The sequence below is a fragment of the Apium graveolens genome, chromosome 5 (genome assembly GCF_009905375.1).
Source record: "Apium graveolens cultivar Ventura chromosome 5, ASM990537v1, whole genome shotgun sequence".
Taxonomy (NCBI): domain Eukaryota; kingdom Viridiplantae; phylum Streptophyta; class Magnoliopsida; order Apiales; family Apiaceae; genus Apium; species Apium graveolens.
Window position 1 is genome coordinate 255,942,534 of NC_133651.1, and position 12,065 is coordinate 255,954,598.

Sequence of the window (12,065 nt, forward strand, 5' to 3'; positions counted from 1 at the left end):
GTGGAAATGGCAAGATCTTGTTGTGGTTGTTAAGTAGTGGACTTGTTGCACATGTTCTGGTTTGTGTAGAGAATTCAGCAATGAAATAATCTGTAAAGTGCGAACCACTAGACATGAAAATCTAGATATTGTTTTTTAGTTTCGGTACATATAAAGAACGTCGCGAGGCGATTTACGGTTTAGGAGTTATGGCCGATTTAGTGAAAAGCATTTCTGTGAGAACACAGTTACGGATTGTGGAGTGTGTGATGATTTTGGAACCCTACAAATTATAATTTGACTATGGAAAAATCATGGTAACTGGATATTACAGTAAGGAAGAAGAACCAAAAATAATTTTATTAAAATATTAATTTTCCAATTTTATAAAAATGTTGGAACCAAAGTCGCGCGGTAATGCTACACGACGCGTAGCCACTGCCTAGCTACTGCCCTATTTTGATTAAATCTGGGAAATTTGTTTTCTAAAAAGGACAAAGTTTGTTTTTGATTAAAACGTAGAAGTTATCTAGATCGTGCACGCAAAGACGGCGTGTCGATTGATTTAACGGTTTGTGTGTTATGAGCGTTTTAGTAAAACTAGCGCGAATAGTAGAACTCCATAGTCGACCGAACTTTGGAAATGTTTTCACCTATTTAAATTCATATTTTCAAATCGAAACTTTTGTGATAATTATCAAAAAACACTCAAGTAGTCCTTGAGGTGGTTTCGCATTTAAATCTTAATTTTTTCGATTTATTAAAAATGGTAGCGTGCAAGTCGCGTAATAGTAATTCAGTGAAAAGTCAACTATGGAAGTACTACTTTGACCGCCCGTTTTGGCCAAGTTAATAATATAATTTGGAGATGATCAAAACACACGAGTTGTTAAGAATTGTAAGAAGAACACATAGGTGTGTCGAACGAGATTTTAAATGGATAGTAACGAGGTGTGAGATGTCGTAAGTTAAATGAACCCGAGAGAGTGAAGATCGGGTAGAGTGAGTCTACTTAGAATAAGTCGATCATTGATTAACCCGACTAACCGAGGTTATATTATGTCTTGGTAGAGGTTCCAGGACCAAGAGGGATACATCAAGGTAGAGCTTGGACATCAAGCAAGTTTTCGAAATCTTATCTTATGATATCCATGCTTTAATTACTGTTGTGATTAGGATGCCATGCTTTACAGTTTTAAATAAACGAATGATATATGCTTGTCTATGATTTCAATATGCCTATAATGTGCGTTTGTTTATGAAATATAATTTCATTCCATACAAGTATGAGAAGTTGGAATTTATTTCCGAGATAATACATTATAGTGGGAGTCAGAGATATTTTTAATAATGATTTAATTCGGGGATTAGCCAGATTTGAGATATTTCGATTTTATTAACAAAGTAAGTTCGCGTGAGATATATCGAGCGAACGTTTGAGATTTAATTTGAATCAATATCTTTAGTAAGTATTTGAATATTCATTTAAGGAATATCCTTATTTGATTATTTATTATGTAAAATAATATTTAAATGATTATTAAATATCCAGAACGTATTTAAAAATACATTGAATAGATCATAAATCGTTTCACTTTACTTAAAAAGTATTTAACTATTAAAAGGTATTTATAGGGTATTAAATCATGTCTTAACTATTTATTTAAGGTTTATTAATTAATTAAACCTTATCTAAAAATATTCTGATACTCTAAATATTTAATAAAAATATTTTTCCGGACTTCTAAAAATTATTTAAAAATAGACGTAGTTTCCGAAGGTACTTTCTAAATTAATTCAAACCTCAATGAAAGGATCAATCAATTGAAACTTATCAAAACCTTGGGGAACTTGGTCTAGAAGCATAAGAGTTTTGCTTTTTCGCTCAGTGAAAAATAAGAAGTCAGTATATGTATCACCCTACTATAGTTAGGGATTTGAAAATGATTTCAAGTCAAAAATCCGACAACTCCCAAGGATCAATTGAATTAAAAGTTGAAAAACAAATAATCTGATTAATGATTAACTCTAAGTGATCTATTCCGTCAAAAAGGATTTTTAAAAATAAAAGTTAGCATTGTTTTGGGACTGGAATGTGGCCTGCCCGGCACAGAGAGGTATAGGGCAGTGACCAGGCGCGGAGTGGCGCAGTGTACGGTTATATGGTCTATGTGACCATTGACTTTCAGACTTGCATGGCAATGGGCAACCACCGTGTAGTGTCTTGATAAGCCCAAAGGCGGCTAGGTTTGTATTCCTTCTACTAGTAGAGAAAATTTCGTACTCGGCTGATCACTGGTACGTGGTTTATTCCAGTATAGTCCCTTTCTTCCATTTTGGAAAATTATTGTGCAATCTATAACAGAAGGCCGATAAGGCTGAGTTTTAAATCATGAGATACATGATGTGAATATCAAATCCAGTTCATAATTCTGGTTCGAGTAAAATCTTGAAGTTTGAAAAAGAGATGGATACAAGTATAAAGTGGATATAATGTTACAGTTGATTTTGAGAATATTACAAGTTTGACAAGCATATATGTTTTCAGAAATCTTTGAAAAATATGAAGTACATTTATTGTTATATATATATATGTATACATATAAATATACATGTACCTTGCTGAGCCATAGTGCCCACTCTTGCTTTAATATATTATATCACAACAGATAGCCAGTATGTTAGAGAGAAGGCAATTGCGTGGAGAATACGTAGATTGCCCACAAACTCTTTGCAGCTTTGCTCAGGTGGACCAGAGTATGCAGATAGGATGGTGTTCAAGTTAGAAATATTCATAACTTCATGTAGAGGTTATGAGTAATAGTGTGAGATCCTGGAAAGTGTATTTGATGTGTAATAACAGATGTTATTGGTTATGTATTGTTTCTAAGATTATAACTTGTATGTGTGAAGGATTGGGGTCTATGATGTAGTTTTGTTGGATCATGGGGATTAACACATGTGACAAAGGATTGGATGGATATGTGACGACCCAGATTCCTAACCCCGGATTTGGGGGTGTTACACTGGCAGCTTTGTCTCAAGTGGGCAGAGTATCAGATAGGTATAAGATATCAGTCGTAATTATTGTAACTTCATGTAGAGGTTATGAATTAATTGTTTGAGATCCTGTAAAGTACATTTGAGTTTTAATAACAGATGATACTTGTTGTACGTCGTTTCTAAGGCTATAACTTGTGAGTGTGTGAGATTGGGGGTCTGTGATACGGAATTATTGGATTATTGAGTTAATGATGTTAGGCCTCAATGATACTATAGAAGGGGGTTGATTATAGTATCTATAATCAATTCGATTATGAACACAAGTATGTAACAGAAAACAAGTTTATTCAATATATCAAACTCTGTTACAGTATGTTTTAATCTACTATCTCAGTGATGTATGATATCACTAAGAGCTGCTAGGGTTACAATGAATAATATTCTCGTGAATGATAACACATATAGTGTAAACCCTAATATGTGTTTATATACTACACAGTTACAAGATATCTCCTAATTGATATGATATGTTCTATTTCATAAAATACATCAATCAGAGATTATCTACTGTAGTCCTTTAGCTGTACAACTTTCCAAGCATATCTTCTGTTGTTTAATCCAGATCCTCTTCTGTAAATCAGCCGCTTTTCATCCCTGAAGTGTATCTGCACTTAAGTTCTGATGCAAGTCCTGATGGCTTAAGTTCTGATAACTTCATGTTTCAGTAAGTTCTGATTTCTAGTTAAGTTCTGATAGTAAGTTCTGAAACTAAACAAATCAGATTAGACATGACATTAAAAATATATCTAACAATCTCCCCCAATTTTTAAATTATAAAAATATACAAGTTTATAGATTTGATGATGTCAAAAACATTTAAGTACAAATGCGATGAGAGTTTATATGCACCACTAAATACAACTTACAATCCATGCAACTTTTACCAAATTCACTGAATCAGCCTGAATCTATAATGATTCCTTACAAAGTCTGATACCAGCTTAGTCTCTGCATTTCTCTTAACATCAAGTAACTGAGCTTTGACTTGCTGCATTTTTTCATCTTCAGTATCACCAATCTGATATATGGCAGCTCTGAGTGCAGAAATTGGAGTTCTTTCAAGTCCATCTCCCAGTCTGATTACCCTTGGATGTGTAGAATCTTCATTATAACATAAGCATCTTCCTTTCAGAATTATTTCTACCTTAGCAGAATTCTTCCTCATAGGAATTTCTCTTCCATCATCCTCAGTTATCATTGGAGTATACTCTGTCATTCTTGCACCAGAAATTTTGAGTAAATCTCTTGTTGTCTTCAAAATATATTCTGACCATTTCCTAGTAACATCAGAATTTACCTCCAGTAGATAATGAATATATTGGAGCTTTTTGACAGATTTCTTTAGCACATCAGAGTCAGATAATCTATAAGTTATGCCATCAACCAGAAATAAGATCAATTTCTCTTTTTTTTCATAACCATCATGAGTATCCATCACTACTTGAGCAGAAAGCACTTTGTCAAGGTGCTTCTGTGTGATCTCTTCATATGGCTTGTCAGTCAATGTGAATAGATCTCTAATATTAACTTTTATCCCAGTCTGGAATTTCTCTCTGTTGAGACCTAATCTTGAAGTGTTTCTAGCTTGCTTGGCTTTTACCCCAAATGCTGCAAGTTGATTCAACATCTGATTTGTCTTAGGCTGAACTGGAATAGACTTGTTCCATAGCAGCTTCTTCCTATCTTCTAATGTTAAGCTGTCTATGTGAACTTGAGCAGTGTCAGAGGTTGATGTCTTGATGAATTGGTCAGAATTTGCAGTTTCATCTGTAGCTTGCTGTTCTGAAATATCTTCAGGATTTATTAAGTTATGAACTTCTTCACTCTGAACAACTTGAGCTATGTCAGAGGTTGTCTTAGATTCTTCTGTCATCCTCTTTCTCTTCAGAGTTTCAACTATTTCATCTTTAGCAGCACCATCATCAAAGACTTGAACCATCTTGCACACAGGATCTATCAGAATTTGAGGAATCTTCATCTTCTATTTCTTCACTGTCTCCCCAACTTTTCCTTTTTCCTTGTCTTTGGGATCAGTAGTAGTTTGAGATCTAATCCTTGATCTAGGACTCTCTGTGGCAGATCTTTCTCTGATCACAATCCCCTTTTGGCCTTGGTGGCTTTTTAGCATCAGAAGCTTTTGACTTGGGTTTGCTCTTCTCAATAGCAAATTTAGCTTCTTCTTCTCTTAATTCCTATAATCCACTCTTGGATTATCCTTAAGGAATAGTCTCTTGGCCAATTCTTCATCAATAGATTGAATTTTGGGATCTTTGTAGAAGAATGTTGCTTTCTTTCCTTTGAATTTCAAAGTCTGCAAAAACTTATGTGACTCTTGGCTTCCAGCTTGGACTATCACATCAGAAGTAGTTGTCAGAACTTGATCATCAGTATTTGAAGTATTAACATTTGTTATCAACAAAGGAACATCCTGATCTGTTGGCTTCTTTCCTTTCTTATTCCTCCCTTGCATAGCAGATCGATCAAAGTTCTTGCTACCAGACATTCTCTGATGAAAACTTGTCTGTTGAGTGGGAATTCTGCTCAGCTGCTTCCTTTGACTTTGACATCTACTCTTTTCAGAGTTTTCCTGTCATCTCCATGATCATCCTTTTTCTTCAGTGTTTGGCTTGGTGAGCATTTGGACTTAACTACCTTCTCCCCCTTTTTGGCAACATCTGTCAGGAGTAGAGAAAGAAGGAGTTCTACTGAAGATTGGATCTTATTTAACTGAGTCTGTTGAGCAGCTTGATTTTGTAATACCTCATCCAGTTGGGCCTGCTGCTTGGTTTGAACAAGCTCAATAGCATCCAATTTTTCTTGAATTGGTCTGATAAACCTCTTCTTGTCTAGTTTTTGCATCATGGCTAGCTTATTAGCTGTTTACTAAAGTTTATCAACCTTTGCATGAGTCTTGGAGTGTTGACCTTGTAGAGTTCTTGTACTGAGAGCAGTGACCTTTAGTTGATGCTTGAAGTAAGATCTTGTCAGCAACTCATCAGCTTTTGAGACATGTTCTGTCATAATATGTGGGCTGGGAATAAAATCAGTATCATTCCATTTATGCATCCACTCAGCCCCTCTAAAGGTTTCCTCCCATGGAACTGGAGCAGCCTCTTCCTCAAACTGGAATAATGCCTCATTTCATGTAGGCATTGGAGTGTTTACTGGAGCTGACTCTCCAGAACTTGCCAGAATCTCCTCATCTTCAGATAACACCAAGGTGTGTGTGGCTGTAGGAGATTCTGAAGCAGTTGCAGCTTTGTCTAAATTCCGATCTTTAGTTCTAAGATCAAGAATTGGTGTTGTTAATATCTCAGCCTGTAAAATTGGAGAAGTAACAGGAGTTGGCTGTTTTGTAGTTGGAGCTTCCAGATATAGAACAGTAGGTATATTCAAATTATGAATATCTATTTCAAGACTTGTCTCTTGTTCTTCAACATCATCTGTAGCTTTGATTGGAGAGTGAGGTGGAGAAATCACAGATGCTTGTACAAGTTCTGATATGTGGACTTCAGGAATTTCAGATTCCTGAATCAGCACTTCTTCAGCTGCTGGCAGGGCTTCAATCACAATAGGTTCTGATGAGATCAGAGATTCCTGATCCCCTTCCTCAGCATCTTCAGCATCCTCAGATTGAGTTTGTGCAATATGCACACCTGCTCTCACCTTCCTGAATTTTGATTTTCTAGATGGAGGGGTGACATGATCTGTATCAAATTTTGAAGACCTCTTTCTTTTCTGAATTCCAGAAGCTTCAGCTGCTTTCTCCTTCTGAAGAGTTGACTCTTCATCTTCTTCTGTCACAGGTTCTGATGCAAGAACCTGGACCTGTTCTTCCTCATCTGATTCATCTCTCAGAATCAGCCTTCTCTTTCTCCTTGGTGAAGATTGAGGAACAGATTTAGCTCTTGAGGTTTTGGGTCTGGAGGATGTGTCAGATTTTACAACTGGCACCTTTTAAGAATTACCAGAGGTTGGTTTGGTTTTGGATTTGGGTCTGGACTGTGAAGTGCTGACAACAGGTGCTGATGTTGGTGGTTCTGAGGTAGAATGTGGTTGTTGAGTAGTGGATGGTTGTGATGGTGCTACATCAGGGGATATGGTGTGTAAGTGCCTGGGATAGTGTTGACTAAGAACTGTTTGACAGATTGGGGTATTTGGAGAGGTCTTAGTACTTCCTTCTTGTTATCAGCAAATAACAAGTCAGTAAATGCCCTTTTATGTTGTTAGATATATTTGAGATGTCATGTCTAATCTGATTTATGTTTAGTTTCAGAACTTAATATCAGGACTTATCAGTACTTACTGAAAATCAGACTTTAGTGAGGACAGGAAGATATCAGAACTTAAGGTATCAGAACTTGTGATATCAGAACTTAAGGAGGATATGCTTCAGGAGTAAAGTGCGGCTGATTATAGGAAATGATCTGGACTAAACAAAGGAAGATATGCATTAAGAGTTGGACAGCTAGAAGACTTGTAAAAAGATAATATCTAACTGATATATTTTAGGAGACAGAATCATATTCCATATCAATTAGAAGATATCTTGTAACTGCGTATTATATAAACACAGCTTAGGGTTTACATTATAGGTGTTATCATTCACGAGAACATTATTCATTGTAACCTAGCAGCTCTTAGTGATATTGTTCATCACTGAGAGAGTAGTTTAACCTACTTTGTAACATAACTTATTATATTGAATAAACTTAATTACTGTTACATACTTGTGTTCTAAATCGATTTGATTGTATCAACACTATATTCAACCCCCTTCTATAGTGTTGTGTGACCTAACAAGTGGTATCAGAGCCTCTCTGTTGATATACAAACAGTGAGATCCAGTTTACAATCATGTCTGACAAAACACAAACTCCACCTAAGCCCACCAAAACTCAAGATACTCAAAACAATCAAACACACAGTCGATATGAGAGTATTAGGGTTCCCATACTGAGAGCATTTGAGTATCATATATGGAAGGTAAAGATGGTTATGTTTCTGGAAGCCACAGATCCAGAATACCTTGATAGAATTAATGATGGACCATATAAGCCTACCAAGCTCCTTGTTGCAGTTGTTGATCAACCAGCAAAGATGATACCAAAGGAGAAAGGTGATTACACACCTGAAGATATCTCATCTATTGCCAAGGATACAAGGGTAAGGCATTTGCTTCATAGTGCAATTGACAATGTCATGTCAAACAGGGTAATTGGATGCAAGACAACATAGTAAATATGGGATGCTTTGGAGACAAGATGCCAGGGAACGGAAGCCATCAAAAAGAACCAGAAGACTATACTCACACAAGAGTATGAGCACTTTGATTCAAAAGCTGATGAATCATTAACTGATTTATATGTCAGGTTTTCCAAACTCCTGAATGATCTGTCACTGGTAGACAAGGAATATGATCTTGAAGATTCAAATCTAAAATTCCTTTTAGCTCTTCCTGAAAATTGGGATTTGAAGTCTACTACCATAAGAGACAACTATGACCTTGCTGAAACTACTCTTGATGAAATTTATGGTATGCTCAAGACTCATGAACTTGAGATGGATCAAAGGAGCAAAAGGCATGGAAGAAAGTCAAAGATAGTTACTCTTAAAGCTGAGGAGGAATCTCCTAAAGTGGTTGTCTCAAAGAGGGGCAAGGGAAAGGCTCTCGTCATACAGTCTGATTCAGAGTCATCATATTCTGATGATGATGATTCAGAATCTGAAAATTTATCTGAAGTGGATATTGATGCAGAGATGATGCAACTGTGTGCTCTTATGGTGAAGGGTATCACAAAGATAGCCTACAAGAAATTCAGAAAGGGCAAGAAGTTTTCTAAGAAATGTGCAAGTTTTGAAAAGAAAGGGTTCAAAAAGTCTGAAGGCAAAGGAGGAAAGTCTGACAGAGGAGACAACTCAAATGTCAAATGTTACAATTGTGGTGAAAGAGGCCACATCTCTCCTGACTGCAAGAAAGGAAAAAGTGATAAAGGCCAGGCACTTATCACAAAGAAGAAAAACTGGGCAGACACTTCAGACTCTGAAGAAGAGGTGAACTATGCCTTGATGGAAAATACTGATAGCAACTGCTGAATTGAAGGTACCTCATTCAACTCTAGCTTTTTATACTGATGATATTTCTGAGCAAAGTTTATATCTTAAAACCATGTTCATTAGTTTTATAGATCAGACTTTAGAAAATGAAAGATTAAAATCTGAAAGTTTTGCTCTTAAAAACGGAAATGACTACTTAGAAAAAGAGTTAGTTATATTCCATCAAACTCAGAAAGAAAGAGATGAGGCTTTGTACGTTAGAGATGAACTGCTAAAATTGAATAAATCTCTTAAATCTGAACTGGAAAAGGAAAAGAAAATAATAAAAACTTGGACTAACTCTGGAAGAACAACTCAGAAAATCTTAGAAAATGGAAATTGGAAAGAATGACTAGGTTACCTAGATGATAAAAAAGAAAAGGAAACTGTGTCATCTAAACCAAACTTTACCAAGAAAGCTGAAAAGCCAAAGGAAAATCCTGTTAAATTTGTTGCAAAAACTGATGTGTCAAAATCTGAAACGATGAATTATTCTAAAACAGAAGTCAAAGAAAAGTCAACTTCTGAAAAATTAAAACAAGATAAACCAACTGTGGTAAATGTTGGCTTAATGACAAAGAAGCAGCTTAAGTATAAGCTGAAAGAGATTAAAAATGTGAACAGGGTAAAGGAAGCTAGGAAAAATAGGAATGGAAAGGAAGGTGTGAATAAAAGCAATAATTATAAGCCTGTTCCTAATGCTCCTAGAAAGAAATGCTATAATTATGGAAACTCTAACCATCTTGCTTCTTTTTGCAGGAAAAATAAAGATATAAACTCTTTACCTCCTAGATCAGGAGTTAAGAGTCAGTCTGTTAGGTTTAAACCACAAAATCCTTGTTTTCATTGTGGTAGTTTATGGCATTCTATTTATACTTGTAATGAATATCATAGTTTGTACTATGATTATTATCAAATAAAACCTTCTTTAAAGAAAGTTAGTGTAATTCCTTTTAGTGTAAATTCTGATGCAAAGTCTGATATAAAGTCTGATAAAAAGCATGTTAGCATAAACTCTGAAATTAAATCCACTGCAAATACTAACATACTTAATAAGGCCAAATGATCCAAGCAAGTCTAGGTCCTTAAAATTAACCAAAAGTGGTTTTTGTGATTGCAGGGCAACAGGAAAAACATCCTAGTTCTGGATAGTGGATGTTCAGGACATATGACTGGAAATAAAGCCCTGCTATCAGACTTTGTGAAGAAAGTTGGCCCAGGAGTTTCTTATGGAGATGGCAACATGGGAAAGACTCTGGGATATGGCAATATCAATCTTGGGAATGTCATAATTGAAACAGTAGCTCTTGTCTCAGGACTTAAACATAATCTGCTAAGTGTGAGTCAAATCTGTGACAGAGGTTTTTTGTGGATTTCTTTGAAGAACACTGTGAAGTTGTAAGTAATTCTAGTGGCAAAGTGGTTCTGAAAGGTTACATACATGGTAACATATATGAAGCCAGACTTTCAACAAACTCTGATGGTTTTGCAATATGTCTGTTAAGCAGAGCATCAATTGAAGAAAGCTGGAATTGGCACAAGAGACTCTCTCATTTAAATTTCAACAACATAAATGAGCTAGTAAAGAAAGATCTTGTGAGAGGGCTGCCAAAATCAATATTTGCTCCTGATGGTCTTTGTGATTCATATCAAAAGGAAAAACAAAGAAAATCTACATTCAAGAGCAAAATTGAATCCTCAATTCTTGAACCTTATCACTTACTGCATGTTGATCTATTTGGTCCATGCAATGTCATGTCTATTGCAAAGAAGAAATATGATATGGTTATAATGGATGAGTTCACAAGTTACACTTGGGTGTATTTTTTGCACAAGAAGAATGAAACTGCATCTACTCTAACTGATCATGTCAAACAGCTGGATAAGTTAATCAAAGATTATGTTAAAATTATAAGAAGTGATAATGGCATTGAGTTCAAGAATTCAATCATGGAAGAGTTCTGCAAAGAACATGGAATAAAGCAGGAATTTTCTGCACCTGGAACTCTAAAGCAGAATGGAGTTAATGAAGCAAAGCTACTAACCTACTTTTGGGCTGAAGCTGTGCAGACTGCTTGTTTTACACAGAATGCTACACTCATAAATAAGCATGGAAAACACCATATGAGATAGTGAAGAAAAAGAAGCCAAATCTGAAATACTTTCATGTATTTGGATGCAAGTGTTTTGTTCTTAAGACTCATCCTAAACAGCTGTCAAAATTTGATCTAAAAACTGATGAAGGAATTTTTGTTGGATATCCACTTTCCACAAAAGCCTTAAGAGTCTGCAATTTAAGAACAAGGGTTGTCATGGAATCTATCAATGTATCTTTTGATGATGAAAAAATTACTGGAGTTGAAGATTTTAATGATCATGATCAGCTGAGATTTAAAAATGAAGATATAAATTTTGATTCCATAAATTCTGATGACCTAAGTCCTGATCCTGTAAGTTCTGATGGGTTAAATTCTGATGTTATTGAAACTGTGGTAACTGCTCCAAAGGAAAATGCACCTGTTCAGGGGGAGCAAGCTAATGATCCTACCACATCTCAAGACCCTCAAGAAGTATCGGAACCAGTCACTGGCTCTTCAAGTTCTGATTCATCAAGTTCTGATGAGCCAAATTCTGATAATTTTGGAAACTCTGATTCTTCAATTCCTGAAGGATCCAGCTCAAATTCTGGAATTTCAGAGAGCATAACTTCAGGGGGAGCATTAGAAAATGCTGATGGAGACAACATGGATCATGGGGGAGGATCCAGTTCTAGAGATCAACTTCCATCTGCAAGGAAGTAGACTAAAGCACACACACCTGACTTAATAATTGGAGATCCTGAAGCAGGTGTCCGAGCTAGAACTGCAACATCAAATGAATGTCTCTATCATTCCTTTCTATCTCAGACTGAACCAAAGAAAATGGAA